The 25,191-nt window shown below is 41.9% G+C and overlaps 2 non-coding genes across 2 annotated transcripts; both read right to left on the bottom strand.

The window, feature by feature from the left end:
* Positions 1 to 6,051: 6,051 nt before the first annotated feature.
* On the bottom strand, positions 6,052 to 6,123 carry trnap-agg. The gene has a single exon. It is a non-coding gene; the product is annotated as a tRNA-Pro (tRNA).
* A 592-nt stretch (positions 6,124 to 6,715) lies between these two features.
* trnap-ugg lies at positions 6,716 to 6,787 on the bottom strand. The gene has a single exon. It is a non-coding gene; the product is annotated as a tRNA-Pro (tRNA).
* Between the last annotated feature and the right edge of the window lie 18,404 nt (positions 6,788 to 25,191).

Raw genomic sequence — 25,191 nt, 5'->3', positions numbered from 1 at the left:
AGCACGGCCAGGTGGACTGGGGACAGCAAGGAGTCATCATGCCAGGTAGTCCTGAGGCATGGTCCTAGGGCTCAGGTCCTCCGAGAGAGAGAAAGAAAGAGAGAAAGAGAATTAGAGAGAGCATACTTAAATTCACACAGGACACCGGATAAGACAGGAGAAGTACTCCAGATATAACAAACTGACCCTAGCCCCCCGACACATAAACTACTGCAGCATAAATACTGGAGGCTGAGACAGGAGGGGTCAGGAGACACTGTGGCCCCATCCGATGATACCACTGGACAGGGCCAAACAGGAAGGATATAATCCCACCCACTTTGCCAAAGCACAGCCCCCACACCACTAGAGGGATATCTTCAACCATAAACTTACCATCCTGAGACAAGGCCGAGTATAGCCCACAAAGATCTCCGCCACGGCACAACCCAAGAGGGGGGCGCCAACCCAGACAGGAAGATCACATCAGTGACTCAACCCACTCAGGTGACGCACCCCTCCCAGGGACGGTATGAAAGAGCACCAGTAAGCCAGTGACTCAGCCCCTGTAATAGGGTTAGAGGCAGAGAATCCCAGTGGAAAGAGGGGAACCGGCCAGGCAGAGACAGCAAGGGCGGTTCGTTGCTCCAGAGCCCTTCCGTTCACCTTCACACTCCTGGGCCAGAATACACTCAAGGCCTTTGCCTTTACCTCCCTTATCTCACCTCAGCTGCTCACATCGTATATAGACTTGTTTATACTGTATTATTGACTGTATGTTTGTTTTACTCCATGTGTAACTCTGTGTCGTCGTATGTGTCGAACTGCTTTGCTTTATCTTGGCCATGTCACAATTGTAAATGAGAACTTGTTCTCAACTTGCCTATCTGGTTAAATAAAGGTGAAATAAATAAATAAATATGACCCACTGAAGAGATGAGTCTTCTATAAAAACTTAAAGGTTGAGACCGAGTTTGCGTCTCTCACATGGGTAGGCAGACCATTCCATAAAAATGGAGCTCTATAGGAGAAAGCCCTGCCTCCAGCTGTTTGCTTAGAAATTCTAGGGACAATTAGGAGGCCTGCGTCTTGTGAACGTAGCGTACGTGTAGGTATGTACGGCAGGACCAAATCAGAGAGAGAGGTAAGAGCAAGCCCATGTAATGCTTTGTAGGTTAGCAGTAAAACCTTGAAATCAGCCCTTGCCTTGACAGGAAGCCAGTGTAGAGAGGCTAGCACTGGAGTAATATGATCAAATTTTGGGGTTCAAGTCAGGATTCTAGCAGCTAAAGAGAGGCTTTATTACTGCCACTTTTAGTGAGTTTGGTACACATCCGGAGAGCCGTTTATTATGTTCAACATAGGAGGGCCAAGCACAGGAAGCAGCTCTTTCATTAGTTTAGTTGGAATAGGGTCCAGTATGCAGCTTGAAGGGTTAATGGCCATGATTATTTTCATCTTTGTGTCAAGAGATATAGTACTTAAACACTTGAGTGTCTCTCTTGATCCTAGGTCCTGGCAGAGTTGTGCAGACTCAGGACAACTGAGCTTTGAATGAATACCTAGATATAATAAGGAGTCCGTAATTTGCTTTCTAATAATCATGATCTTTTCCTCAAAGAAGTTCATTAATTTATTACTGCTGAAGTGAAAGCCATCCTCACTTGGGGAATGCTGCTTTTTAGTTAGCTTTGTGACAGTATCAAAAATAAATTTTGGATTGTTCTTATTTTCCACAATTAAGTTGGAAAAATAGGACAATCGAGCAGCAGTAAGGGCTCTTCGATACTACACGGTACTGTCTTTCTAAGCTAGTCTGAAGACTTCCAGTGTGGTGTGGCGCCATTTCCGTTCCAATTTTCTGGAAGCTTGCTTCAGAGCTCGGGTATTTTCTGTATACCAGAGAGCTAGTTTCTTATGAGAAATGTTTTTAGGGGTGCAACTGCATCTAGGGTATTGCGCAAGGTTAAATTGATTTCCTCAGTTATATGGTTAACTGATTTTGTCCTCTGACATCCTTGGGTAGGCAGAGGGAGTCTGGAAGGGCATCAAGGAATCTTTGTGTTGTCTGTGAATTTATAGCACGACTTTTGATGCTCCTTGGTTGGGGTCTGAGCAGATTATTTGTTGCAATTGCAAACGTAATAAAATGGTGGTCCGAAAGTCCAGGATTTTGAGGAAAAACATTAAGATCCACAACATTTATTCCATGGGACAAAACTAGGTCCAGAGTATGACTGTGACAGTGAGTAGGTCCAGAGACATGTTGGACAAAACTCACTGAGTCGATGATGGCTCCGAAAGCCTTTTGGAGTGGGTCTGTGGACTTTTCCATGTGAATATTAAAGTCACCAAAAATTAGAATATTATCTACTATGACTACAAGGTCCGATAGGAATTCAGGGAACTCAATGAGGAACGCTGTGTATGTCCAAGGAGGCCTGTAAACAGTAGCTATATAAAGTGATTGAGTAGGCTGCATAGATGTCATGACTAGAAGCTCAAAAGACGAAAACTGCATTTTTTTTTTGTAAATTTAAATTTGCTATCGTAAATGTTAGCAACACCTCCGCCTTTGCGGGATGCACGGGGGATATGGTCACTAGTGTAACCAGGAGGTGAGGCCTCATTTAACACAGTAAATTAATCTGGCTTAAGCCATGTTTCAGTCAGGCCAATCATATCAATATTTCATCAAATCAAATTTGATTTGTCACATACACATGGTTAGCAGATGTTAATGCGAGTTTAACGAAATGCTTGTGCTTCTAGTTTCGACAAAGCAGTAATAACCAACGAGTAATTTAACGTAACAATTTCACAACAACTACCTTATACACACAAGTGTAAAGGGATGAAGAATATGTACATAAAGATATATGAATGAGTGATGGTACAGAACGGCATAGGCAAGATGCAGTAGATGGTATCAAGTACAGTATATACATATGAGATGAGTAATGTAGGGTATGTAAACATAAAAGTGGCATTGTTTAAAGTGGCTAGTGATACATTTTTTACATACAGTGCCTTGCGAAAGTATTCGGCCCCCTTGAACTTTGCAACCTTTTGCCACATTTCAGGCTTAAAACATAAATATATAAAACTGTATTTTTTTGTAAAGAATCAACAACAAGTGGGACACAATCATGAAGTGGAACGACATTTATTGGATATTTCAAACTTTTTTAACAAATCAAAAACTGAAAAATTGGGCGTGCAAAATTATTCAGCCCCTTTTACTTTCAGTGCAGCAAACTCTCTCCAGAAGTTCAGTGAGGATCTCTGAATGATCCAATGTTGACCTAAATGACTAATGATGATAAATACAATCCACCTGTGTGTAATCAAGTCTCCGTATAAATGCACCTGCACTGTGATAGTCTCAGAGGTCCGTTAAAAGCGCAGAGAGCATCATGAAGAACAAGGAACACACCAGGCAGGTCCGAGATACTGTTGTGAAGAAGTTTAAAGCCGGATTTGGATACAAAAAGATTTCCCAAGCTTTAAACATCCCAAGGAGCACTGTGCAAGCGATAATATTGAATTGGAAGGAGTATCAGACCACTGCAAATCTACCAAGACCTGGCCGTCCCTCTAAACTTTCAGCTCATACAAGGAGAAGACTGATCAGAGATGCAGCCAAGAGGCCCATGATCACTCTGGATGAACTGCAGAGATCTACAGCTGAGGTGGGAGACTCTGTCCATAGGACAACAATCAGTCGTATATTGCACAAATCTGGCCTTTATGGAAGAGTGGCAAAAAGAAAGCCATTTCTTAAAGATATCCATAAAAAGTGTTGTTTAAAGTTTGCCACAAGCCACCTGGGAGACACACCAAATATGTGGAAGAAGGTGCTCTGGTCAGATGAAACCAAAATTGAACTTTTTGGCAACAATGCAAAACGTTATGTTTGGCGTAAAAGCAACACAGCTCATCACCCTGACCACACCATCCCCACTGTCAAACATAGTGGTGGCAGCATCATGGTTTGGGCCTGCTTTTCTTCAGCAGGGACAGGGAAGATGGTTAAAATTGATGGGAAGATGGATGGAGCCAAATACAGGACCATTCTGGAAGAAAACCTGATGGAGTCTGCAAAAGACCTGAGACTGGGACGGAGATTTGTCTTCCAACAAGACAATGATCCAAAACATAAAGCAAAATCTACAATGGAATGGTTGAAAAATAAACATATCCAGGTGTTAGAATGGCCAAGTCAAAGTCTAGAACCGAATCCAATTGAGAATCTGTGGAAAGAACTGAAAACTGCTGTTCACAAATGCTCTCCATCCAACCTCACTGAGCTCGAGCTGTTTTGCAAGGAGAAATGAGAAAAAATGTCAGTCTCTCGATGTGCAAAACTGATAGAGACATACCCCAAGCGACTTACAGCTGTAATCGCAGCAAAAGGTGGCGCTACAAAGTATTAACTTAAGGGGGCTGAATAATTTTGCACGCCCAATTTTTCAGTTTTTGATTTGTTAGAAAAGTTTGAAATATCCAATACATGTCGTTCCACTTCACGATTGTGTCCCACTTGTTGTTAATTCTTCACAAAAAAATACAGTTTTATATCTTTATTTTTGAAGCCTAAAATGTGGCAAAAGGTCGCAAAGTTCAAGGGGGCCGAATACTTTCGCAAGACACTGTACATTTTTCCATTATTAAAGTGGCTGGAGTTGAGTCAGTATGTTGGCAGCAGCCACTCAATGTGAGTGGTGGCTGTTTAACAGTCTGATGGCCTTGAGATAGAAGCTGTTTGTCAGTCTCTCGGTCCCTGCTTTGATGCACCTGTACTGACCTCGCCTTCTGGATGATAGCGGGGTGAACAGGCAGTGGCTCGGGTGGTTTAGGTACAAGGTCGTCAAGGTTCTCATTAGCAGCATTGAGAAATTCCTTGTATATTGTGCTCACCCATCAGGGGGCTTTGGCTTTGTAGGACCAACCTTGCCAGGCAGGCTCAGTATCTTGTGTGGACGATTCTGCTTTAGTGGCTCTCTGACCACATTTATCTTTCTGTTTTGGCTGTGTATAGGCTACTTACAGTAGGCCCAGAAAACAGATAAAGCCTTCTCCTTAGTGTATGGGTCGCTCAGGTGGGGTGTAAAATGGATATCACAAAATTGAAAGCTCTCTCTCAAAACCCCAACACAAAATTGAAAGCTCTCTCTCAAAACCTCAACACAAAATTCAAAGCTCACTCTCAAAACCCCAACACAAAATTGAAAGCTCACTCTCAAAACCCCAACACAAAATTGAAAGCTCACTCTCAAAACCCCAACACAAAATTGAAAGCTCACTCTCAAAACCCCAACACAAAATTCAAAGCTCACTCTCAAAACCCCAACACAAAATTGAAAGCTCACTCTCAAAACCCCAACACAAAATTGAAAGCTCACTCTCAAAACCCCAACACAAAATTGAAAGCTCACTCTCAAAACCCCAACACAAAATTCAAAGCTCACTCTCAAAACCCCAACACAAAATTCAAAGCTCACTCTCAAAACCCCAACACAAAATTCAAAGCTCACTCTCAAAACCCCAACACAAAATTCAAAGCTCACTCTCAAAACCCCAACACAAAATTCAAAGCTCACTCTCAAAACCCCAACACAAAATTCAAAGCTCACTCTCAAAACCCCAACACAAAATTCAAAGCTCACTCTCAAAACCCCTGCTCGCAGACACTCATGGGCTCTGGGATTTGCAACCATTTTCCTTTTTCACTCACTTAACTCCACACTTTTTCCAAACACAAAAATACACACCCCACCTAACATCACTATACACCCGCACATACCCACATACTGTGCCTTCTATGTTCCACTTCCATATATTTAGTATTTAGCTAATTATCCTTTCTTCTAATGCTGTCTTATCTATTCATAAAATACTATAAATAGAAAGTCGAATACTAATTATTTTACAACTTGAATATAGTATAGTGTAGTTGTAGTTTATTTCTTTACAGGCTACCATTTTAATATTGTTACAATATTTCTCACCACTTTATCCGTGACTTTTCAATTACTAAAATAACCACCTAAACCTTTTCCACCAAAAGCTGGGCTCGTCCGGGATTTGAACCCGGGACCTCTCGCACCCTAAGCGAGAATCATACCCCTAGACCAACGAGCCATCAACGAAATTCTTGTCCTACAGTTAAAGTTTCGTCTCTTCCTCCTCCTCATAGGTCTGTGTCAATTTCCAGTGTGTGATGTGGCAAGTTTTTTCTGAGTACAATTCTACTGTTAGACTGCCCTCTGGTGGTAGTCACAAACACTGTTTTGGAAGTTTTACATACATTGTCAAGATTTGCAAACAAAACCTTTGTGACTGACATGTTTATGAAGAACTGTAGACTTGCCTGTTATCGTTTGTATTGTGGAAATTGAGGACTATGCATGACTATAGTGTTACAGGTAAAAAAGCATCGAATTTTCACAGCGGTTGACAGATAAGAGAATTTATAAAGTAGCCTTGCCTGTTGTTGACAGTCCTTATAATACTATGTTTAAGCAATCATTCCCGAGGAGGTGTAGTATTTGGCCAATATACTACGGCTAAGGGCTGTTCTTAGCACGACGCAACGTGGAGTGCCTGGACACAGTCCTTTGCCACCAACAAACCGGACTGAAAAAAATCCCACCTCATATTTAAACTTCTCCCCGTTTTCATTGGCTCGACATGTTCACAAACTGAATAAAGGCAATTTATTTCGTCAAAAGGTGGGCTCGTCCGGGATTTGAACCCGGGACCTCTCGCACCCAAAGCGAGAATCATACCCCTAGACCAACGAGCCATGTAGAAAGAAATAGTACACATAGATTTTAAACTCTACTCCCTTCCACCCCTGTCATTGACGTCAAGTATGTGTGAAATCTGGGGAATGTCCTCAGTAAAACTGTGACTTCACTGACCTTAAATGGTAATCATGTTTTTATTTATTTATTTTATTTAACCTTTAATTAACTAGGCAAGTCAGTTAATAACAAATTCTTATTTACAATGATGGCCTACCAAAAGGCAAAAGGCCTTCTGCGGGGACGTGGGCTGGGATTAAAAAATATACATATATTTTTTAATATTTTTTAAAATTAAGAAAAAAAATATAGGACAAAAGACACATCACGACAAGAGAGACAACACACCACTACATAAAGAGAGACCTAAGACAACAACATGGCTAGGCAGCAACACATGACAACACAACATGGTAGCAACACAACATGACAACAACATGGCAGCAGCACAACATGGTAGCAGCACAAAACATGTACAAACATTATTGGGCACAGACAACAGCACAAAGGGCAAGAAGGTAGAGACAACATTACATCATGCAAAGCAGCCACAACTGTCAGTAAGAGTGTCCATGATTGAGTCTTTGAATGAAGAGATTGAGATAAAACTGTCCCGTTTGAGTGTTTGTGCAGCTCGTTCCAGTCGTTAGCTGCAGCGAACTGAAAAGACGAGCGACCCAGAGATGGGTGTGCTTTGGGGACCTTTAACAGAATGTGACTGGCAGAACGGTTGTGGTGGATGAGGGCCGCAGTAGATATCTCAGATAGTGAGGCCTAAGAGGGTTTTATAAATAAGCATCAACCAGTGGGTCTTGCAACGGGTATACAGAGATGCCCAGTATACAGAGTAGTATAGAGTGCAGGGATGTGTCCTATAAGGAGCATTGGTGTCAAATCTGATGGCCGAAGGGTAAAGAACATCTGGCAGCTCTAGAGCACCCTTACCTGCCGATCTATAAATTACGTCTCCGTAATCTAGCATGGGTAGTCATCTGAATCAGGGTTAGTTTGGCAGCTGGGGTGAAAGAGGAGTGATTACGATAGAGGAAACCAAGTCTAGATTTAACTTGTTATGTCACAGCCTGATTCTAAAATGGATTAAATATACGTTTTTTCTTCATACACACAAAACCCCATAATGACAAAGCGAAAACACATTGTTTTAAATACATTTTGCAAATGTATAAAAAATTGAAACGGAAATACCTTATTTACATAACTTCTTAGGGCTAGACCCCTTTTGTTCTCCATTGCCGCCTGAATGACGTGCCCATAGCACCCTTTGCTATGAGACTCAAAATTTAGCTCAGGTGCATCCTGTTTCCATGGATCATGCTTGAGTTGTTTCTACAACTAGATTGGAGTCCACCTGTGGTAAATTCAATTGATTGGACAACTTCTCCCCCTCAGGAGACTGACAAGATTTGGCATGGGTCCCCAGATCCTCAAAAACATTATACTGCTGCACCATTGAGAACATCCTGACTAGTTGCATCACCGCCTGGTATGGCAACTGCTCGGCATCTGACCGTAAAGCGCTACAGAGGGCAGAGCATACGGCCCAGTATATCACTGGGGCCAAGCTTCCTGCCACCCAGGACCTATCTACTAGGCGGTGTCAGAGGAAGACCCAAGAAATTGTCAAAGACTCCAGTCACCCAAGTCATAGACGGTTTTCTCTGCTACTGCACGGCAAGCGGTACCGTAGCGCCAAGTCTAGGACCAAAAGGCTCCTTAACAGTTTCTACCCCCAAGCCATAAGGATGCTGAACAATTAATCAATTGGCCACCCGGATTATTTCCAATGACCCCCCAACCCTTTTTTTTAACACTGATGCTACTCGCTGTTTATTATCTAGGCATACTCTCTTTACCCCTCTACCTACATGTACAAATGACCTCAACTCAACTGTACCCCCGCACATTGACTCGGTACCAGTAACCCCTGTATACAGCCTCGTTACTCTTATTTTATTGTGTTTCTTCTTTTTTATTATTACTTAAGTTTATTTAATAAATATTTTCTTAACTTTATTTCTTGAACTGCATTGTTGGATAAGGGCTTGTAAGTAAGCATTTCACGGTAAGGTCTACAACTGTTGTATTCGGAACATGTGACAAATGCAATTTTATTTTATAGGGTTTAAAAACAAACAAAAGAGAACTATGTAAAATACAGTGTGTCCGTAAAATGTATATAGCATGTATGAACTGGAAGTAGAAACTTAAGTGTTGTTGTCCATTAGTTTACTCCAATTAGGCGAGGGGTGGATTAGGGGAAAAACATAAAGGAAAATATACTAATATATATATATATATATATATACTATATATACTATATAGTATATTAGTATATACTATATATACTAATATATATATATATATATATTAGTATATTTTCCTTTATGTTTTTTTTATATTTTTTATATATATATATATATTTATATATATTTTTTTTTATATATATATATATTAAGATATATGGAGGATTGGAAATGATGCAGACAATTACATTGATGGAAGCTACAATCTATCTGCAATATTAAAGCTGATCTACCCCCTAAGAAATAAAAACAGCTGAAGTCGGAAGTTTCCATACACCTTCACCAAATACATTTCAACTCAGTTTTTCACAATTACTGACATGTAATCCTAGTAAAAATTCCCTGTCTTAGGTCAGTTAGGATCACCACTTTATTTTAAGAATGTGAAATGTCAGAATAATAGTAGAGAGAATGATTTATTTCAGCTTTTATTTCTTTCATCACATTCCCAGTGTGCCAGAACTTTATACACTCAATTAGTATTTGATAGCATTGCCTTTAAATTGTTTAACTTGGGTCAAACATTTTGTGTAGCCTTCCACAAGCTTCCAACAATAAGTGGGTGAAATCTGGCCCATTCCTCCTGACAGAGCAGGTGTAACTGAGTCAGGTTTGTATGCCTCCTTGCTCTCACATGCTTTTTCAGTTCTGCTCACATATTTTCTATAGGATTGAGGTCAGGGCTTTGTGATAGCCACTCCAATACCTTGACCTTGTTGTCCTTAAGCCATTTTGCCACAACTTTGGAAGTATGCTTGGGGTCATTGTCCATTTGGAAGACCCATTTGCGACTGATGTCTTGAGATGTTGCTTCAATATAGCAACATCATTTTCCTACCTCCTACCTCATGATGCCATCTATTTTGTGAAGTGCACCAGTCCCTCCTGCAGCAAAGCAACCCCATAACATGATGCTGCCACCCCCGTGCTTCACTGTTGGGATGGTGTTCTTCAGCTTGCAAGCCTCGTTTTACTGTGGCTATAGATGCTTTTGTACCTGTGTCCTCCAGCATCTTCACAAGGCCCTTTTGGGATTGATTTGCACTTTCCGCACCAAAGTACGTTAATTTCTAGGAGACAGAACGCGTCTCCTTCCTGAGTGGTATGAAGGCTGCGTGGTCCCATGGTGTTTATACTTGCATACTATTGTTTGTACAGATGAACGTGGTACCTTCAGGCATTTGGAAATTGCTCCCAAGGATGAACCAGACTTGTGGAGGTCTACAATTTATTTTCTGAGGTCTTGGCTGATTTCGTTTGATTTTCCCATGATGTCAATCAAAGAAGCACTGAGTTTGAAGGTAGGCCTTGAAATACATCCACAGGTACTCCTCCAGTTAACTCAAATTATGTAAATTAGCATATCAGAAGCTTCCGAAGCCATGATATAATTTTCTGGAATTGTCCAAGCAGCTTAAACGCACAATCAACTTAGTGTATGTAAACTTCTGACCCAATGGAATTGTGATACAGTGAATTATAAGTGAAATAATCTGTCTGGAAACAACAACACAAATACTTGTCTCATGCACAAAGTGTCCTAACCGACTTGCCAAAACTATAGTTTGTTAACAAGACATTTGTGGAGTGGTTGAAAAACAAGTTTTCATGACTCCAACCTGAGTGTATGTAAACTTCCGACTTCAACTGTATAAATAAATTAAATAAGAAAAAGATTCAAAAGATCTCCGATTGTAAAACACCTTGTATTTTCAGTCATGGAATGGTGTTATAGTGTGGACATCTTGAAATTCTCGGTCTGCTCTGGTTCTCCTGATGAACAACTGGAATGTCTTTCAGAATATTCACCACTGAGTAATTCACTTTATAGTATAGTATAGAATAGTATAGTATAGTCCTAGGCCGCATGCACTACCCTCTGCCTTGCATCGGATGCCGATTAGTTGCCATACCAAGCCAGTCAAGATGCTCTCAATAGTGCAGCTGTATAACTTTTTGTGGATGTGATGGCCCATGCCAAATCTTTTCAGCCTCCTGAGAAGGGGAAGAGGCATTTTTGTCCCCTCTTCACGATTGTGTTTGTGTGTTTGGATCATCATCGGTCCTTAGTGATGCAGACACCAAGGATCTTGAAGCTGTCAACCCAGTCCACTACAGCCCCATCGATGTAAATGTGCGTGTCCAGCCCCTCATTTCCTGTAGTCCACAATAGGATCTTTTGTCTTGCCCACATTGAGGGAGAGGTTGTTTTCCTGGCACCATACTGCCTGGTCTCTGACCTCCTCTTTATAGTGTTTTTCATCGTCATCGGTGATCAGACCTACCACCGTCGTGTCATCGGCAAACTTAATGATGGTGTTGGATTTGTGCGCGGCCATGTAGTCGTGGGTCAATAGGGAGTACAGGAAGGGACTGAGCACTCACCCCTGAGGGGCCACTGTGTTGAGGGTCAGAGTGGCGGATGTGTTGTTGCCTACCCTCACCACCTGGGTGGCCCGTCAGGAAGTCCAGGATCCAGATGCAGAGGGAGGTCCCAGTGTCCTTAGCTAAATGATGAGCTTGGAGGGCATAATGAAGTGGAACACTGAGCTGTAGTTAATGAACAGCATTCTCCCAAAGGTGGTCCTTTTGTTAATGTGGGAAAGGGCAGTGTGTAGTGCAATAGAGATTGTGTCATCTGTGGATCTGTTGGGGCAGAATGCGAATTGGAGTGGGTCCAGGGTTTCTGGGATGATTGTGTTGATGTGAGCCATGACCAGCCTTTCAAAGCATTTCATGGCTACAGATGTGAGTGCTATGGGGTAGTAGTCATTTAAACAGGTTACCTTGGCCTTCGTGGAAACAGGGACTATGGTGTTTTGCTTGAAGCATGTAGGTATTACAAACTGTGTCAGGGAGAGGTAAAACATGTCAGTGAAGACACTTTCCAGCTGGTCAGCTCATGCTCTGAGTATGTGTCCTGGTAATCCACCTTGTTAATGTTAACCTGTTTATTAAAGGTCTTACTCACATCGGCTATGGAGAGCATGATCATACAGTCTTCAGGAACAGCTGGTGCTCTCACAGATGGTTCAGTGTTGTTTGCCTCGAAAGCAAGCATAGAGGGCATTTGGCTCATCTGGTAGGCTCACATCCGTGATAGTTTGCAAGCCCTGCCACATATGACGAGCATCAGAGTTTGTGTAGTATGATTCGATCTTTGTCCTGTATTGACACTTTGCCTGTTGGACGATTCGTCGGACGGAATAGCAGGATTTCTTATAAGCAGACGGATTAGTGAAAGTGGCAGTGCTAGCCTTTAGCTCAGTGCAGATGTTGCCTGTCATCCATGGCTTCTGGTTGGGATATGTACGTACGGACACTGTGGGGACGACATCGTCGATTGATATAAAGAAGCTGGTGAATGATGTGATAAACTCATCAATGCCATATGATAAATGCCAGAACATATTCCCGTTTGTGCAAGCGAAACAGTGCTGTAGCTTAGCTATTATGGATCATATTTATACTACAGGGGGAGAGCTCCATTCCTGACAGACTGATCATATTCAATAGCAACCTCAGAGGCTCCTAAATCAGGATGCTGCCTTGTAGGATGTTTTATAGGTAAGGCTGCTTGCAGGCAGATTAGTTGTCAAAGTGATTTATAGGCAGATGCATATCTTATCCAGGGGGTGAGCTCTATTCCGGGCAGGCTGATCAGATTAAATTTCAGTCTCAGAGGCTGATGCCAGGTTGCTGCCTTCTAGGTTGTTTAACAAGTAAAGCGCCTTGCAGGCAGATTAGCTGTCAGCACTTTATAGGCTGATGCATATAATCCAGAGTGGGTGAACTCTATTCCTGGCAGGCGGATCAGATTCAATAACAGCCTTAGAGGCTGATAAATCAGGACATCCGGATGGTGTCTTGTAGGCTGTTTCATGTGTAAGGCTCCTTGCAGACAGCCTACAAGGCAGCATTCTGATTTATCAGCCTTTGAGGCTGCTATTGAATCTGATAAAGCCCTGAGGCTGAAACTGAAACTGATCAGCCTGTCAGGAATGGCGCTTACCCACTCCGTAAATGTAAATGTTATCCATAAAACATGAAGTGTCCCTTACAATTATACATATATCAGTCATGCAAAATAAAAACCAGCATAGATAACACGCTAGCTATCGAGCTAATAAGACTACCTAGCCTAACTTGCTAGCTCGCTTGCTAGCTCACAAGACTAGCCAAGTAAGCTGCGTTGTTACTTGCATGCACAATGTTGCCTGTCAGGGCTTAAATGCCTCATGAGGACTTAGCTCCCCCACCAGCTCTTAGCTCAAGGTAAGGGATATTTAGCTTGCTAAAAATACCAATTTAGAAACTCATAATGAACTCCAAACACAAATGAAAGTATGATGTTAGCATGAAAAGTACAATCCCTTAGTGTAGCAATAAAAATAAAAAACATATGTGCTGATCCACCGTGGGCTCTGTTGCCTCAGCCATACTGTCAATCTATCATCAAAACGGCCATTCCTATTTATAGAGTTTATCTCGTGATCTCAACAAAACAACCTTTGTTATGTCATGATCATGAAAAATGTCACACCCTGATCTGTTTCACCTGTCTTGTGATGGTCTCCACCCCCTCCAGGTGTCGCTTATTTCCCCCAGTGTATTAATCCCTGTGTTTCCGGTCTCTCTGTGCCAGTTCGTCTTGTATGTTTTTCAAGTCAAACAGCGGTTTCCCCGTACTCCTGCTTCTATTCTCTTTTGCTAGTCCTCCCGGTTTTTGACCCTTGCCTGTTTTCTGGACTCTGTATCCGCCTGCTTGACCGTTCTGCCTGCCCTGACCTCGAGCCTGCCTGCCACTCTGTACCTCCTGGACTCTGATCTGGTTTTGACCTTTTGCCTGTCCACGACCATTCTCTTGCCTGTCCACGACCATTCTCTTGCCTACCCCTTTTGGATTGTTTAATAAATATCGAGACTCAAACCATCTGCCTCCCATGTCTGCATCTAGGTCTTGTCTTGTGCCCTTATAAGAAAATGATATTGTGATCTCAACAAAACAACTTTTTATTTATCTCATGATCACGACATAACGAGGGAATAGTTTTTTTTATTCACATGTCCTCTCTGGACTTCCGTAGTAATCCGATGACATCTTTTTTTAAAGTAATCTGGTCTGATTACAGTTTCTTCATATTTGCTATTGGATTATGTAATCCCCATTACATGTAATCCATTACTACCCAACCATGGAAACACTGTAATTATGTTTCCTTTCGGGGCTCTTTTCTTCTGGCCGACAGGCCAATTCAAAAATAGACCTAATGTCTGTCCTCAGTTTAAATTGCTGCCTGCACCTGTCCTAGTCTGCATCTCAAATGACACCCTAGGTAGTGCACCTATATAGTGCACTACTTTTGACCAGAGACCTATACATGGAATAGTGTGCCATTTGGGATGCACATCCAGTCACCACACCCTTCTACCTGACTAAAAGAGTGGCTGCATGGCGGGGGCGGACCTCTAATCTGTGCCCTCTGACCCTCCAGCCCAGCCCTCAACACCTGTCTGCCAGGTGGACCTCTGTACCACAGCTGGTTCTGTGTGTGTGTTTATGTGTGAGAGGTTGATTAGCCTGCTGAGCGAGGAGGAGGTGGGTCTGCTACGGAAAAGGTGACCCTTTACTTGGTTGTGACTTGAGTGTGATTTATTTGTGTGATTAGAATGATTTATTCAAGGCAGTTTATAACACAGTATACAGTACATGTCAATCACATAATCATTGAACCCTTCGAAGGACCTTAGCTTCCTGAGCACTGTTGTGCTAAGGCTGTGCATGTGTGCGTGAGTGAGTGCCCCAGTCACATCACAAAGTGCCGCTCTGCTCTGGGGCTGTCCAGTTCAAAGAGATCTCATGACAGAACCTTCCGCCCAGCCAGCCTAGCCTAGTTCAGTTCACCTGTAGACAATTAACCTGTGGTTAAAGTGCAATGTGTGGGTGTCAAGGAAAGGTAGGCCTTGATAACATTAGATTGTTATCACTGCATCTCCTCTGTATAAACCACAGGTAGATTTGCATAGAGGCGAGAGCAACCATGACTCGTGACTGTATCAGGGTCTGTAAGGTTTGTGGGGCCAAGGTGGAGGGTTGGTCGGGCAAGACACCAGGGGTTGTGTTCAAATTAGGCCTACTGTAGGTGCTGTATTGTGAAATTAATAAAGGCATTTTAGGTCAGTAGTGTTATGTTTGACACTCCTAAGAACTGTTGTTGCTGTTAGTTGAAAGGACAGGGTTAGGTATGTACTGTATAGTGATGGTATGATGTTATAGGACAGCATGAGAGGTGATCACTGTCCATTAGATGTCCCTCTAGTCTACAGAAACACATCACATCTATGTTTTCACTGTAACATTCACGTATTAACTGAGGCAGCTTAACTGAGTACAGTGTATGCACAATTGCACATCAGTTGTGTGAGAGTATTGTGACAGGTGCAAACAGACAAGTGAGACATTCATATTTTGGGCCTAAATTTGATAGCCTTTGTCCTTTCGAAATCAGTCTTATTTCCCGTCTGAATGTGATCAATTGTTGGAGCTGACTCTAAGAATCAAATAATTTCCTGACTAAGAATCTAAGAATGTCCTGACTCTAAGAATCTAAGAATGTGCTGTCTCTAAGAATCTAAGAATCTCCTGCCTAATCTAAGAATCTCTAAGAATGGAATACTGCCTTCCCATAAAACATGACCACTTTAGGATGAAGGCCAGACATTCTTTCATTCACAGATAAGGTGATGGAGAGAGAGGGGCAGGGAGGTAGAGAGAGTTTATCAGAGTCATCTCACATGGCAGTAATGCATCGCCACATTGTAAATGTTTCTGCTCATGCAGCTAAAGTGAAAGGCAGCAGGGTCACTCATACGGGTCACTCACACTCATCCACAGTTTCCTGGTAATCACTAGAAGGAAGTCTTCAGAGTTTCGCACAGTGGCAGGACAATGTACCCGGTCTTGGCTGAGTGGAACGTGGTTCTCTACCATCTCTTGCTCACCTCACTCCCTCCCTGTCCTCTCTCTCAATTCGATTCAATTCAATTCAAGGGCTTCATTGGCATGGAAAACATATGTCAACATTGCCAAACGCAAGTGATGTAAATAATAAACAAAAGTGAAGTAAACAATACAAATTAATAGTAAACACTGCACTCACAAAAATTCCAAAAGAATAAAGACATGTCAAATGTCATATTATGTGCAAAGAATTAAAGTACAAAAGGGAAGATAAATAAACATAAACATGGGTTGTATTTACAATGGTGTTTGTTCTTCACTGGTTGCCCTTTTCTTGCTGCTGTGATGGCACACTGGGGTATTTCACCCAGTAGATATGGGAGTTTATCAAAATTGGGTTTGTTTTCAAATTCTTTGTGGGTCTGTGTAATCTGAGTGAAATATGTGTCTCTAATATATTTGGTAGGAGGTTAGGAAATGCACCTCAGATTCCACCTCATTTTGTGGGCAGTGTGCAGATAGCCTTGCTTCTCTCTCTCTCTCTCTCTCTCTCTCTCTCTCTCTCTCTCTCTCTCTCAACCTTTTGGCTTTGGAGGTGATCCAACATATTTTCTCTCATCACATGATGGGATTGTCCTGCTGTAAATGTTGATAGGGTGGAGAGCAAATGCCTTTGTCGGATCCCAAGGGGATGGTGACTACATTGTGGTTATGATGATTTTCTGTATGACTGATAAATTAGTAGTTTTCGGGAAATAATTTTGTATTTATCCTTTTATAGTATCCAATATAGGACATTAGGCTACATACAATGCATTCGGAAAGTATTCAGACCCCTTGACTTTTTACACATTTTGTTACGTTACAGTCATATTCTAAAATGGATTGCATTTTTTTTCTCATCAAACAAAACACACCACCCCATAATGACGAAGCAAAAACAGTTTTAGAACATTTTGGATGTTAAAAAAAAATAAAAAATAACGGAAATATCACCTTTACATAAGTACAGGGGCTCTTCCTTTAAAAGTTGTGTCATACTGCAGCACACCTTGCTGCCGCAGAATTCTATGGCACGTTATTTAACTGTCAGCCATTGTTACCATTAATGCTAGTTAATGAAAATTTGACCACCAGAGGGCATCTTTGAGAATAATTTGATAGCCTTCAATATTGGTTATACTAGAGAATTTAAAACTTTTTTTGTAAGAACATATTATACATGATTGATTTGATACATTTTGCTTAATTAATTAGATGAATATTATGGTGTTACTATTCCAAGAAAAACGAAAAACGTTCCATTAGGATGGAACAGAAAATATGGTGCTGTACAACATGACGGTCGGGAGTAGGTTACAGTACTAAGAGCATAACATGTCCAAACCCTAATTGTAGTCTAACCAATGCCCAAACTGAGATTCAATGAAAATAAAAATCTAATTGATTTATCAAGACCAGTCCCCATGCTTGTCTCGGAGCAGCGTGAAACGGTGCTGAAATAGTTGACCACAGCGAGTAGGCTACTGCTTAAAGTCCTATTGCTTCTAACTTCAATATGCTTTTTAAATAAATAAATAACTAAGACCTACACCACTTTAAACAGGACATTACTCAACACATGTCGCCTACGGTAGGCCTATAGGATATCGATTTTATTTTTAAATGACGTGACTCTCAGCCAATAATAAGATTTAGAGGATTGGAGGATTCTAAATTAATATCTAAGGAGCATTTTTTGTTAGGACAAATCTTTATTCAGACCCTTTACTCAGCACTTTGTCGAAACACCTTGGGCAGCGATTAGAGTCTTCTTAGGTATGACGCTACAAGCTTGGCACACCTGTATTCAAGGAGTTTCTCCCAATCTTCTCTGCAGATCCTCTCAAGCTCTGTCAGGTTGGATGGGGAGCGTTGCTGCAAAGCTATTTTCTGCTCGCTCCAGAGATGTTCGATCAGGTTCAAGTCGGGGTTCTGGCTAGGCCAAGGCCATTCAAAGACTTGTCCCGAAGCCACTCCTGCCTTGTCTTGGTAGTGTGGTTAGGGTCGTTGTCCTGTTGGAAGGTTAACCTTTGCCTCGGTCTGAGGTCCTGAGCACTCTGGAACAGGTTTCATTCAAGAATTTCTCTGCACTTTGCTCCGTTCATCCTTACCTCGATCCTGACTAGCCTTCCAGTCCCAGCCACTGAAAAACATCCCCACAGCATGATGCTGCCACCACCATGCTTCACCGTAGGGATGGTACCAGGTTTCCTCCAGACGTGACGCTTGACATTCAGGCAAAATAGTTCAATCTTGGTTTAATCAGACCAGATAATCTGGTTTCTCAGTCTTTAGGTGTCTTTTGGCAAACTCCAAGCGGGTTGTCATGTGTCTTTTACTGAGCAGTGACTTTTGTCCGGCCACTCTATCATAAAGGCCTGATTAGCGGAGTGCTGCGGAGATGGTTGTCCTTCTGGAAAGTTCTCCCATTTACATCAATGGAAACAGGATGCACTTGAGCTCAATTTCGAGGCTCTTAGCAAAGGGTCTGAATACTTATGTAAATAAGGTATTTCTGTTTTTTATTGTTAATAAATTAGAAAAAAAATCTAAAAACATGGTTTTGATTTGCCATCATGTATTGTGTGTAGATTGCTGAGGATTTTTTTAAATGTAATCAATTCCATAATGTGGAAAAAGTCAAGGGGTCTGAATACTTTCCGATGGCTCTGTACAGCCTCTTTCCCACAATACATACAGTATCCCTTATTGTGGGAAAAGCCTTCTTTCTAGTGATGCTATTAGCCTGTGGCAGGGACTCTACCTGGTACATGCATCTTACTATACTTCACACAAACCAGGGTGAAAACAGCAGTCAATCTCTATGTCAGAGGGACAAAGGGTTGAATGGTGAGGCGATCAGGGAGCCCAGAGATACAGAAAGGTAATCTGTGTGAGGGGACGTGGTTCACACGCTACGACTGTAACCTGGGGGCATCATTAACTTGGGGCTCGTGGTGGTTTAAACAGTGTTGGGGAAAGTTCCCTTCTCGTTTCCCATATTAAGACGACTGGCTGGCTGCTCCTGACCTACAAGGGTAAGATGCTATCACTGTGTCATGGCACAAAGTTAATGCATTTTCTCCTTACTTCCTCCACAAAGCCTAAATTTCCCTTCCCAGTTTTAGCTGGTCTCTGTGACGGTAGGGGTTCTGTTATTTTACTGTAGCTGGTGTTAATATCATGTACAGGAATGGTCCTTACCTCAGGTTAAAATATCAGATGATCTTTAAAAAGCCTATAACATGGTATTAACAGCAGCTACTGTAATGTAACATGCCAGATGGTCCCAAAGAGGGCTTGATGCCGGCTTTGATGGATCCGTCAGTATGGCTGTCAGGCCCATGAGAATATGGGTCACAAGAGGTTATTGGGTCAAGTCCCACCTAGTGATGGGGGAAAAAATAATACAGTTCAAGGCCAGTTTTACTGATTCTTTAATCAGGACAACAGTTTTCAGCTGTGCTAACATAATTGCAAAGGGGTTTTCTAATGATCAATTAGCCTTTTAAAATGATAAACTTGGATTAGCTAACACAACGTGCCATTGGAACACAGGAGTGATGGTTGCTGATAATGGACCTCTGTACGCCTATGTAGATAATCCATAAAAAAATCAGCTGTTTCCAGCTAAAATAGTCATTTACAACATTAACAATGTCTACACTGTATATCTGATCAATTTGATGTTATTTGAATGGACAAAAAAAATGTGCTTTCCTTTCAACAACAAGGACATTTCTAATTAACCCCAAACTTTTGAATGGTAGTGTACATATCGCAATATGATTTTTGACGGTATTATATCTATATTTTGATTCCCAAGAATCAATTGGGGGGTACAGCTTCTCAGCTTGTCAGCTGTACCTGCACCAAAACTCTGATTTTTCCTCCTACAGCTTGTTCTCCAACATCTGTTTAAATACTGAGCCAACATGTTTTCAGCACTGTTATTTCCCTGACTGATCGAAACCCATTTTCTCATGCTCTCTCTTGTCTCTCTGCAGCAGACATCTAATGAAAAATACGTTTGGAACATAAAAATTGCAATAAAAAAATTGCAGTATCGAATCGCAAGACATATAGATTGATAGATTTATATGATCATTTCAAACACAACACATACATTTAAAATCATTGAGGATGACACACACACACAAAAAAAACATTTTAAGATGCATTTTTATTTTGGTCCTCTTAAATAAATGGTTAAAAAATGGACAAACATAAGCATAGTAGTCCCAGGATACACAGTAGGCCTAACCTACTAGGCAGACTTTGGTTACACATATAACACATAACATACCAAAGGACAAGACGACATTGTCATAGCCATTGAGCAGGACTCCCTCAGTAGATAAGCGATCTCAGGCTCCTAAACTGAGTTAGATGATGGTTTGATGGTGGTAATGCCAAGTGATGGTGACCGAGTTGGCTTGCTGGCCCTGATGTCAACCTCAGGTCAGCCTCTCTGTAGCCTGGTACTTCATGCTCCTCCACAAGTCACATGTAACACCCACTTGGGTGATGGGTTTGCTGCCGCTACAGTGCAGGAAAGCACACCTCACATCAGTCCAGAGCAGCAGTCATCTGACATTTCCATAATGCAGTCAGGTCTCATTGATTAAGAAGCAGCCAGTTCTGAGACGCTCTTTTAAATGCGAACATTAGCTAGCTAGCTAGCCAAACCAGACAAGTCAACCCACCACCAGTCCTACAACTCTGTGGGTAAAAACCACCAGATATATTCAATCAACAATTAAATAACAAAAAAACACGTAAAAAAAACATCTAAAATATGAACAACATTTACAGAGCTCTCTGTTTAGGCTGTCTTACGGCACCATGGCAATCAGAGATCCGATGTAGAATCGTGAGAATCGCAATAAATATCGTATCGTCACCTAAGTATTTGGATAATATCGTGTCATGACGTTCCTGCTAATTCCTTATCCTAATCCCACCCCGGCTTGGACAGTAGCCTGCTGTGTCACTGACAGTGCAACACACAACACAGGTCTGTCTGAACGTTCACGTCTAAAGATTTCACACTCTTTATTTTGAGAATGGTATGTTCTCCTAAACATGTGCACACTGATTAGAAGCAAGATGTGTCAAATTGATGTCATGGCAATGGTGGGAAAGTGTAGCACCTGATGACAATCAGCTGCAGTGTGACACAAGAATGCATTTGAGACTGAAGATTTCAAATCAAATTTTATTTGTCACATGCGCCGAATACAACAGGTGTTGCCTTACTGTGAAAGGCTTACTTACAAGCTCTTAACCAGCAATGCAGTTTTAAGAAAAATAAGAGTTAAGAAAATATTTACCAAATAAACTCAAGTAAAACATATACAAAAGTAACAATAAAATAACAATAATGAGGCTGTATACAGGGGGTACCGGTACTGATTCAATGTGTGGCTGTACAGGTTAGTCGAGGTAATTGAGGTCATTTTTACGTGTATGTCACGCTTGTCGTCTGGGGAAGGAGAGGAGGACCAAGGTGCAGCGTGGTAAGTGTTCATATTTTAAATATTTTAATGAACACTGAAAACAAAACAATAAACAACCAACGAACAGTCCTGTAAGGTGCAACACAACACTAAACAGAAAATAACCACCCACAAAACACAATGGAAAACAAAATATGGTTCTCAGTCAGGGACAGCGATTGACAGCTGCCTCTGATTGAGAACCATACCAGGCCAAACACAGAAATAGAAAATCATAGACAAACTAACATAGACAACCCACCCAACTCACGCCCTGACCATACTAAAACAAAAGACATAACAAAGGAACTAAGGTCAGAACGTGACAGTATAGGTAGGGGTAAAGTGACTATGCATAGATAATAAACAATCAAATTCGATCAATCAAATGTTTTTATAAAGCCTTTTTTACATCAGAAGATGTCACAAATTGCTATACAGAAACTCAGCCTAAAACCACAAACAGCAAGCAATGCAGATGAATAAGAAAAGTTCTACAGCTGCACCATCGAGAGCATCCTGACTGGTTGCATCACCGCCTGGTATGGCAACTGTACGGCCTCCGACCAAAGGCCGAACTACAGACCGTAGTGTGTATGGCCCAGTACATCACAGACTCGGTCAGGGACAGGTTGAAAAGTTGGTCAGCGCATCCTCTGAGTACACATTATGGTAATGTTGACCTGTTTAAAGGTCTTACTCACATCGGTTACGGAGAGCGTGACCATACAGTCGTCCAGAACAGCTGGTGCTCTCATGCATGCTTCAGTGTTGCTTGCCTTGAAGTCATTTAGCTCATCTGGTATGCTCGTGTTGCATGAGAACGTTGTAGAGAAGTACAGTAATGAATGCTATTATCTTATCTGATTATCTCAATTATATCATGAGGACTAATTGGTGTGATTCTTATCAGACTGGTCAGATTGTCTGCTTTAGTTATAGAGATGATAATAAATTCAGCTCAGTGTAAAAAAGTGCTATCTAGAACCTAAAAGGGTCCTTCGTCTTTCCCCATAGGAAAACACATTTAATTGCACATTTCTGGTTCTAGTTAGAACACTGTTGGTTCCAGGTAGAACCTTTTTGAGTTCAATTTAGAACCCTTTCAACAGATGGACATGGAACCCAATAGAGTTCTACCTAGAACCAAAAAGGGTTCTCTTATGGGATGGCCCAAAAAACATTTTGGAACCCTTATTCCTAAGAGTGTAGGACCCAGGAAGTGGAGAGGCATGCAGACAGAGGGCCTGAAAAGGGATGGCCGTCTCTGACCTAAAGATTTCCCGACCGGCATAATGCTAATCCTGCTGCTGTGTCCATAGCTCTGGCTGACACACCCCCTGTAGCGGTGACTGGTGAGGCATACAGAAGACCTGAAATAGCTCCCCTAAGAGCCATCCAGACTGGCCCACTGTGCACACATCCCCCTGGAACCACACATTCCTCTGGCCTGTGTTCACCGTGGGGGAGACGAGTGGTCAAGGTCAGGGTCAAGGTTTTGTGGTTCTGTGGCTTGGCATTCAGAATCCTACCTCTTCTCTCTGAGCACTGTCCTTATAAACTCCTGACCAGATGGACAACATGGCCTTGTCTCAGACTTCCAGTCACTTGTAAACCTCCTTCAGTCCAATAAAACTGAACACATCACACCCAAAAGTTCACCCTATTGCTGCCTACTTCAAGGCGCACGCAGACTATGAATGTGAGAATTAGGCCTATTCTATTCGGTCTTGTGAAAGGGATGGTTTAATATGATAATATCAGGTGGTGGATAAAATGTTGGGAGGCAAAATAAAAACACTTGTATATTTTATTGAGAACGTCATATTATTCCATCAATGAAACCTCTGTGTAGTACAATCCTTGCAGTGAAACAACGCTTCAGATAGGGGGCATCATCTCACCCCCTCTCTCTTTCACTCTGCTCCCTCTCCCCTCGCTTCGCCTGATTAACACTGCCAGTATTTAGCGACCTGATATACATACCTCACACAGTTGCCGTCGTTAACAACAGCCTGTCAACCATTCTTGTGCTGTGTGCTGTGCTGCCTTTGTGCCGGGCTGTGGCGCGGGCGGCCAGCGGGCCCTGCAGCTGTCGTGAGGCCTGGCCCGGCAGCCTCTGATCAACCAGGCATGAAATCAGCCATGAACAGCCCCGCATTCACAGGCCCAATGGGCTCATGCTCGGCCTCCCCCTGCTTCAACACTAAATCTTCTCGAGGCATGCAGGCATCGGCAGCCGCTGGCGCCAGCTATTTGATGCTCCCGTTTCCATTCCCCTACCCGTTCCCCCTCAACCCCACCACAAGCACCCCTTCTTCAGGTTCCCCATTCCCTCTCTTCTACCCCACACACACCCCCTCTTCCCTTGTTGTCATCTGCAACTTATAGTCACCCCACTCTTTAGTTGAGACTTTCATTTTCTATATCTGTAATGACTTGTTTACAAGGTAACAACTATTTTGTGATTTTAGAGTGGAACAATGCAAATGAGCCCATTGGTAGCTTATTTGGTAGCCTATGTAGTATGTACAATTCAGTGTTGGGGTCGTTACAATTAAAAAAAAATATATTGCCTATTACTTGTTACTTCTTTCAACAATAACAAAATTACTTAAAGTAATTAGTTACACTACTTGTTAAATTACTTTTGCATTACACCTCAAAACATTGTGTGTCCTAAACAATGTCAAAGTTACGTTAAATAGGCCTATACACCAACACAAGTAGCCTAATAACGACAGACACAAAAATAGGGCGATTCTACCATGGATAAGGGCAGCATTTCCTCTACTACATACCCAGCTACACGCTTGTTCAGCTCTCCCTGGGTTACAGCCTGTCCTCCTGAACGATTAAAATCAAGGCTTAGTTGTTTGGATGAGGTAGGCCTACCGACATCTTAAGCAGCAGTGGTCAGGTCTCTGGGTTTTGTGTTGGTGTGTTGCCTTTGTAGGAAGCCGTGTTTCTTGCAGTGGAGAGGGTTTTTTAATCGCCTGAGCAGTGGGCACAGTTGACATTTTACAGCTATATTCTTGTCATTTTGTCCTATCAAAGTATTGGGAGAACTGAGAAAGTCAATGACGCTTCCACCATTTTTCATCTCCCTCACTAAAGTAGTTAGTATTACTGCGTCCGTAAGCAGGAACTTGGTAAGAGGACAAAAACAATTAGAATCTGGGGCGGGGGGATTTTAAATATTGTGAGGGAATAATAACCATCACAAATATCTATTTGGATCAATAACTGTAATAGGAAGGGGATGATAACAGTAACTGTAATATTGTTAATCAATCTGGAACAGTATTGTTAGTTACCGCAAAAAGTAATATTATTACTGTAACACGTTCATTTGTAACGCATTACCACCAACACTGGTACTATGCAGTTTGTAGTATGTTGATCAATTTGAGGATTTATCCAGGGAATAATACCACTACCCTTGCAACAGCTGCGTGCCATGGGATCTGTAATTAGCTATGACAGCTTAAAACCTTTGCAATGATTGACGGTACCATTTGAAAGGCAGTGTCCCTAAATGCTGTCTGTCCCGACCTTGGCCACAAAGGTCTCCATCT

The sequence above is a fragment of the Oncorhynchus mykiss genome, chromosome 1 (assembly GCF_013265735.2).
Source record: "Oncorhynchus mykiss isolate Arlee chromosome 1, USDA_OmykA_1.1, whole genome shotgun sequence".
Lineage (NCBI taxonomy): Eukaryota > Metazoa > Chordata > Actinopteri > Salmoniformes > Salmonidae > Oncorhynchus > Oncorhynchus mykiss.
The sequence above is the reverse complement of the archived record's forward strand: the minus strand, read 5'-3'. Positions and strand labels throughout refer to the sequence as shown.